At 42.0% G+C, this 7695-nt stretch overlaps 1 non-coding gene across 1 annotated transcript; it reads left to right on the top strand.

Annotated features, from left to right (window-relative positions):
- The first annotated feature begins 6277 nt into the window (after nt 1-6277).
- Nucleotides 6278-6353, top strand: TRNAI-GAU (transfer RNA isoleucine (anticodon GAU)). Its single transcript has one exon. It is a non-coding gene; the product is annotated as a tRNA-Ile (tRNA).
- Nucleotides 6354-7695: the final 1342 nt, after the last annotated feature.

Genomic DNA, 7695 nt, shown 5'->3' with positions numbered 1-7695 from the left:
GGTGCACCCCGGGGACACATGGGTTTTCTCCCTACCAAATCCTCTTTGTCAGGGACCCCCCCAATTGTCCCTCATATAGGCCTAGAGCTAACTCCAGCACTCACTAAATCACAACTTATTTCTCACTTGAAGGCCTTTGAAGAAGCTCTACAGGAAATCCCTGAAAAGGTGAGGTGAGCCCGCCCCCTAGGGGCCTCCTCCCCGAGCCCTTATAATCCTGGGGATCTTGTCCTCATCCGCAGGTATACAGCTTCGAGCCTTGAACCTCGGTGGAAGGGCCCATTCCTGGTGGTCCTCAGTACCCCACGGCTGTAAAGGTTGCTGGCCACGTAGCTTGGATTCATTGAACTCACATCAAGCCAGTTCCTGATCAAACTGACACAGCTAAATAAAGGGCTCAACCGAACCCCAAAGATCCACTCAAGGTCAGATTTACTCGTGTCGCACCTACCACATTTGGGTCCTAGCCCTGCTGGTAGCAACAACAACAGGGAGCCCTCATCTCCCCATCAGATGAGTATGGGAACTAGTAAATCCGGATACTAACCAGGTTGTGAGCTCCATCACCAAAGTGGCCCCTAATGGCCAACTGGCTCACTTTTGTTTTTGACTTTTGTTCTCTAGAAGGGGGCAGAATCAGTGGGAAGTTCCAACTTGTTGACTGTGCTGTTGGCTGGAGCTGTAAACCTAACACTTCTGGGCAGAAGAGGCTACAGCACCACTCCTTTTAGATTTGCCCTGGGTCCCCCTTCTGCAAGCTAGCCTGCGGAGGACCCGAGCAGTATTACTGTTATACTCTCAAATGCGCCACAATTGAGAGTACCCCCTCCTCCGCCATAATTCATCAACCCGATGGCATAATGATCCGTCAGGGAGCCACCAACTCTGACTGTAAAAACGGATGCAATTCCCTTACTCTTAGCATTTCTACAGAGGGGCAACAACTCTCGTGGGCCACACCAAAAACATGGGGTCTCCGAGTACGGCCTGAGAACACATGGAGAACCATGGGTGGGAAAGGGCATCATTACGAATTCACCTTTAGCATCTGCATGACAGAAACGCCTTATGCGCCTCCTATAGCAATTGGACCAAACTCTGGCTTGTACCCAGTGCAGCCAAAGCCCCACCCAAAAATAGAAACTCAACCTACTACAGGGCCATCAGCGGGGCCGAAAACAGCAATTGTTCCCTCCCCAGGACCCCTAGATCCCCTGTCCATTATCCACCTGGCATATGAGGCTCTTAATAACTCTCTGCCGAATCTCACCAGCAATTGTTGGCTATGCCTGTCTAGCAGGCCCCCATACTATGAAGGGGTAGGCCTCAATGCCTCCATCAGTACCAGCTCTGTTGCAGACAGCTGCCAAGGGAACCCTGCCCATCTCGCCCTGCCTTTAGTCCAGGGACAGGGTACTTGCATCGGCTCTGAAACTGCCAAATTCTCGGAGACTCTTTGTGCCAGCCAAGAATTTAACTAGTAGGAAGATAACTCAACCTACTATCTAGCCCCTACAGGGGCCTGGTGGGCCTGCCCGTTGGGTTTAACCTCCTGCTTGAACCCCCTCATCCTCAAAACCTTAAAGGAAGCTGTGTTCTAGTCCATATCTTTCCCCAAGTAACCTACCTATCAGAGGAGGACCTAGAGGCTCTCTATGACCAGCCACACTCTGACTTCCCTCACCGAAGAAAAAGGGCTATAGGCCCCGCGGCGGTAGCTTTGGCCAGCCTGTTAGGGGCCGCCTCACCAGGAACAGGTATCTCGGCCCTAGTCGTCCAAGACTCTGGTTACAGAGCTCTTCAGGAACTTATTGACCAGGACATCGCCGCCCTTGAGAGCTCAATCCGAATTCTCGAGAAATCCTTGGGTTCCCTGGCAGGAGTTGCACTGCAGAACTGAAGGGGACTCGACCTGCTGTTCCTGCGCCAAGGAGGACTGTGTGCAGCTCTCCAAGAGCAACGCTGTTTCTTCGCCAACCATTCCGGAGCCATCCGCCAATCTCTGGACCTCCTCAGAGACCGCCTGGAGAAACGCCGTCGGACAGAGAAGCACATGGACTTTGGGTCCCCGGGTTTACCTGGCTCTCCTCCCTTGCAGGTCTCATTCTAGTGTTCCTTGCCGTGCTCCTGATCGACCCATGTGTTCTACGCACGGTGGCCACCCTGGTCAAACGTCAGCTAGGGGCCGTCAACCTCCTGGTCCTTTGACCTATGTTTCAGCCTACCTACCAGCCTCTCCCCTTGGTAGATACTGTGTCTTATCCTCCCATACAGAGGGGGGAATAAGGAGCCCTGAGGAGCCACTGCGCCACCTCACCCACAGGTGTTGTAAAGTACCAAAAATTACAGAACTAATATTAATATTTTAAGAGGCTTAAAGAACATTTTATTAATTTAGGTTAAGGTGTGCAGAGAAATTATGAGAAATAGTCTCTGTACTGTGTGATTGGCATAACCAGGATGGCCCTTGGCATTGTATTGTAAATGCAAAGGGGAGGAAAACATGGATTCCCAGACATTCCACCACACCTGTGGGGAAAGAGCTGAATGGCTAGCCAGGTACAGGGAGAGAAAAGCCAAAATAAACCTTTTCTTATAGCAATGAGCCATTTGCGGGCATTTGTCCCCACGGAAACTACCTCTCCCATGTGAATGCATATAGTTAATGTGTGTGACTCTGGACAAAAGATGGTGGATAAACACTAGAAAATATAGGAATGCCTTTTAATATGTAAAGAGACATCTTTCTACCATTGTGTTGACTTATAAATTTTGTTTCTCCAAAAGGATGTATGGCTTGCAAATTGAACGTGGTCCTATCATGTTAAAGGACATATGACTATAAGCAATAGGGGTAAAAGGCTCCTAATTACAATTTTTGCTTCTGTACTTCCCACCTACAAAACTATAAAAACTAAGTAGAACAAAGGGCCAGTGTGCTCTCCCTCAGATTTCTGTCAGAATTGCTGCCGCTTGGCCAAGCTAGACAATAAAGCTTTGGTGTGTAATCGACGGACCTTGTTTGTGTGTTCAATGTTTCGGGTCCCTCCAGATTAGGCTTAACAATGAGACTTTAATAAATGGAATGACCCACCATTTTCTGGCTTTGTGGTTTCTTTACCATCTACCTGAATTCAGTGAGAACCTGCATGGCAATGGCTACAGCCACTTGCCTTATAGACCAGCAATATCCTTATTCTAAAATCAGAAAAGACATTACAAGAAAAATAATTACAGACACATAGTCCTATAAATATAGATACAAGCATTGTTAACATGTCTTCATGATTAAATCCAGAAATATATTTTAAAAGTGAAATATATAACATGATCAATTAGGTTTTATCCCAAGAAGCTAAAATATTGTCACTGTAGTTTATTATTATAAAGGTGAAGCAAAAATTAAGCATTTGTTAAAATATCCCATTTCTTAATAATTAACAAAAATCTCAGCAATATAGTTATAGACATAAATGTCCTTTAAACTGATAAAGGACAACAACAAAACTCTAACAAAATTAATGGTGAATAAATTAATGAAGCTTTCTCTCTAAGGTTGGGAATAAGGCAAGGATGTCTACTCTTACCACTTCCAATCATCATTATACAATAAGACAAGAAAAAGAAATGAAATGACTCAAGATAGCAAAGAAATAAGGAATACTTTATTCACAGATGTCAATGTGTCTATTGCTATAGAACACATAAGGAATCTACAAAAAAAAATGTTAGTGTGTCAAGAAAGTTGTAAGGCCCTGGCTGGTTGGCTCAGTGATAGAGCATCGGCCTGGCGTGCAGGAGTCCCGGGTTTGATTCCCGGCCAGGGCACACAGGAGAAGCGCACATTTGCTTCTCCACCCCTCCCCCTCTCCTTCCTCTCTGTCTCTCTCTTCCCCTCCTGCAGCCAAGGCTCCACTGGAGTGGGGTTTGCCCGGGCGCTGAGGATGGCTCTGTGGCCTCTGCTAGAATGGCTCTGATTGCAGCAGAGCGACACCCCAAGATGGGCAGAGCATCGCCCCCTGGTGAGGCATGCTGGGTGGATCCCGGTCGGGCGCATGAGGGAGTCTTTCTGACTGCCTCCCCGTTTCCAGCTTTGTAAAAAAAAAAAAAAAAGTCATAAAATGTAAGTTCAATATGCAAAAGTCAACTGTATTCCAGTATCCTAATTATAAACAAACAGCAAAATAAATGTAAAAAAAAATTATAGCACAAAAAACATGAATGACTTAGAGGTGAACTAAACAAAACATGTTCAATAATTATAATCAGAAAGTTTTTGCTCAGTGATATTAAAGAATTAAAAAAATTAAAAGATATAATATATGTAATATATAGAGAGATTAGAAAGCTGGCAATTATTAAAATTTCATATTTTTTAAAAAAGTCAATTTATGCTCAACATTACAAAATCATTAGAGAATTTAATATGAAATCACAAGATACCACTTCACATTAAATAGGTTGGCTATTGTTAAAAAAAAATGAGAAATAAGTGTGATGAGAATGCGGAGAAATTAGAACACTTCTGCATTGCTGGTGAGAATGTAAAATGGTATAGCCACTGTATAAAACAATATGGTAGTTCACCAAAAAATTTAACATAGATTTACAGCATAATCTGTAAGGCCAGTAGCCACAGCCACCATCACAACCGTCTGGCCTATGCAGGTTCAAATTTGATTCGGACAGATGATAACAAAACAACAGAGCCAAGAACTGATGGGCCATTTAATTACATTTAATTACATTTAATCTTAGCTTGCACTCAGCGGGCGAGAAATACACACAGTGGGAAAACACTTCCCTTTCCATTCAGAGCTCCCAAAGCCACTGACTCATCCGAGTATTCCTAGAATCAAAGGTTTCTATCTCACTGGCCTTATTCACCTCTGTTCCCCATCTCCTTCTCTCTGCACAAACTCCACTCAAACTGGCTTCTCCTTCAGCACTCTGCCATCTTGGCTACCTCTCCTATGCAATGCTAATTTCAGTAACTGAGAGAGAAAAAGCCCCTGGTCTGTCTCCATTTTATAATGTAGAAATCAAAACCTCTAAGCCAATATACAAATAAGAAAGTCTCTGATACAAAGCCACTTATCTGAGGCATAAATGAGATTCCCCATAAGAGTGCACCACCCCACATCATGCAACAGTCAAGGGTGTGGGAAAAAGCTTAGTGTTGAAAAAATCTTAGTATTAAAAGAGTGGGAAAGGTTTAGTCTTAAAACTAAACCTTAGGCTATTAGAGTCCTGCCTGTTTACAGCCTGTCTCCCACACTCAATGTAAACTATAAGGGAGCAAACATATACATTATATTTGCAAACTTATTTGACTCACAAATCCATCAATTCCTCATCTGGGTACATTCCAAAAGAGTTGAAAGCAAGGACTCAAACCAATATTTGTACACCTACATCAAGAGCAACATTATTCATAATAAGCAAAAGGTAGAAACAACCTGAAGTCTGTTGATGGATGAATTTCATCAAAATGTATTATATACATACAATGAAATATTAATCAGCCTTAAAACAGAATAAAATTCTGACCTATCTTGCAACATGGGTGAACCTTGAAACCATTATATTAAGGAAAATAACTCTGACACTAAAGCACAAATATTGTATAATTCCACTTACATAAAGTATCTAGAATAGTCAAATTCACAGAGACAGAAAGTAGAATGGTAGTGCTATAGGCTGGCAGAGAGGAGAATGGAAAGCTATTGTAAATGGGTCTAGAATTTCAGTTCAGAAAGATGGATAACTTCTGAAAGTGGATTGTGGTAATAGTTGCAGAACAATGTGAATGTACTTAATGTCATTCAACTGTACAACTAAAATGAATAAAATTATAAATTTTAAGATTATATATTTACTATCATAAATACCAGTCCATAGTTTCAATATAATCCCAATTATATCCATGCAAAATTGAAAACTTATTCTAAAATTAACATAGAAAATCAAAGGATCTAGGATAATCAAAATTTCAACATGAAAGATTAAATTTGGAATACTTGGTTTACAGACTTACTTTAAAGTTAAGATAATCAAATTAATGTGGTGTTGGCATAAAGGTAAACATATAGAATTGAAAAAGAAGAGAGACTGTGGGTATAGACTTTCAAAAAAAGGAGCCACTTTGGATGATGGATATGCAACATAATTGAATGACAAGATAACCTGGACATGTTTTATTTGAACATATGTACCCTGATTTATTGATGTCACCTCATTAAAATTAATAAAAATTTATATTAAAAAAAAGGAGCTGGCCCTGGCCGGTTGGCTCAGTGATAGAGTGTTGGCCTGATATGCAGAAGTCCTGGGTTCGATTCCCAGCCAGGGCATACAGGAGAAGCACCCATCTGCTTCTCCACCTCTCTCCCTCTCCTTCCTCTCTGTCTCTCTCTTCTCCTCCCACAGCCAAGGCTCCATTGGAGCCAAGTTGACCCGGGCGCTGAGGATGGCTCCATGGCCTCTGCCTCAGGCACTAGAATGGCCCTGGTTGCAACAGAGCAACGCCCCAGATGGGCAGAGCATCCATGCTGGGTGGATCCCGGTCGGGCGCATGTGGGAGTCTGTCTGACTGCCTCCCCATTTCCAACTTCAGAAAAATTTAAAAAAACATTTAAAAAAAATCCAAGGTAGTTAAATGATGAAATAATATTTTTTAAAAAAGAAATCAAAGGTACATGAAAAAAAAACTGGATATTTTTTTGGGCAAGGAAAATACACCTTGACCCTTACCTTGAACCACATAAAATAATTACCTCAAAATAGACTATGGATCTAAACATTGATACTAAATCTATATACTTTTAGAAGAAAACAGAGAAACTAATATATCTAAAAAAAAAAAAAAAAAAGACATACATTAACCAAAAAAGAAAAAAACAAACAGGACTTTTCTTTTTTTTTTTTTTTTAAATAAATTTTTATTAATGGTAATGGGATGACATTAATAAATCAGGGTACATATATTCAAAGAAAACATGTCTAGGTTATTTATTTTGTCATTAAATTATGTTGCGTACCCCTTGCCCAAAGTCAGATTGTCCTCCGCCACCTGCTATCTAGTTCTCTGTGCCCCTCCCCCTCCCCCTAACTCTCTCCCTCCCTCCCTCCCATGTCCTCCCTCGCCCCACCCCTGGTAACCACCACACTCTTGTCCATGTTTCTTAGTCTCATTTTTATGTTCCACCAATGTATGGAATCATGTAGTTCTTGTTTTTTTCTGATTTACTTATTTCACTCCTTATAATGTTATCAAGATCCCACCATTTTGCTGTAAATGATCTGATGTCATCATTTCTTATGGCTGAGTAGTATTCCATAGTGTATATGTGCCACATCTTCTTTATCCAGTCTTCTATTGAAGGGCTTTTTGGTTGTTTCCATGTCTTGGCCACTGTGAACAGTGCTGCAATGAACATGGGGCTACATGTGTCTTTACGTATCAATGTTTCTGAGGTTTTGGGGTATATACCCAGTAGAGGGATTGCTGGGTCATAAGGTAGTTCTATTTGCAGTTTTTTGAGGAACCACCATACTTTCCTCCATAATGGTTGTACTACTTTACAGTCCCACCAACAGTGAATGAGGGTTCCTTTTTCTCCACAGCCTCTCCAACATTTGCTATTACCCGTCTTGTTGATAATAGCTAATCTAACAGGGGTGAGGTGGTATCTC

Source organism: Saccopteryx bilineata, chromosome 5, assembly GCF_036850765.1.
Source record: "Saccopteryx bilineata isolate mSacBil1 chromosome 5, mSacBil1_pri_phased_curated, whole genome shotgun sequence".
NCBI lineage: Eukaryota > Metazoa > Chordata > Mammalia > Chiroptera > Emballonuridae > Saccopteryx > Saccopteryx bilineata.
The sequence above is the reverse complement of the archived record's forward strand: the minus strand, read 5'-3'. Positions and strand labels throughout refer to the sequence as shown.